This window comes from Odontomachus brunneus, unplaced genomic scaffold, assembly GCF_010583005.1.
Source record: "Odontomachus brunneus isolate Ranch 3 - 2012 unplaced genomic scaffold, Obru_v1 Obru_scaffold_223, whole genome shotgun sequence".
Lineage (NCBI taxonomy): Eukaryota > Metazoa > Arthropoda > Insecta > Hymenoptera > Formicidae > Odontomachus > Odontomachus brunneus.
The window spans coordinates 132341-132566 of NW_022639673.1; the positions used below are offsets into that span (position 1 = coordinate 132341).

Sequence of the window (226 nt, forward strand, 5' to 3'; positions counted from 1 at the left end):
TTAACTGACAGCTCAAAATTTAAATTTTTATAAATTTTTTTCGTTTTAGTTACATATTGAGCAATGCTCCAATTTATTTTTACGTGTACTTTTGTTGTGTAAAAACGCTTGTAATTCCGTGCAAGCAACTAGACGTAAACTTTGCAGAAAAAAGTCAATGTTTTTTTGCATGTCCGGCATCCCCTTAACCCCTTTACTTTGGAGGCAGAAATGAATTAGTCGTGCC

General features: G+C 33.6%; 1 protein-coding gene across 6 annotated transcripts in view; it reads left to right on the plus strand.

Moving 5' to 3' along the window:
• Positions 1–226, plus strand: part of LOC116852413 (antichymotrypsin-2-like) — a 300750-nt gene that overhangs the window by 68162 nt on the left and 232362 nt on the right. The gene's annotated exons all lie outside the window — the stretch shown is intronic.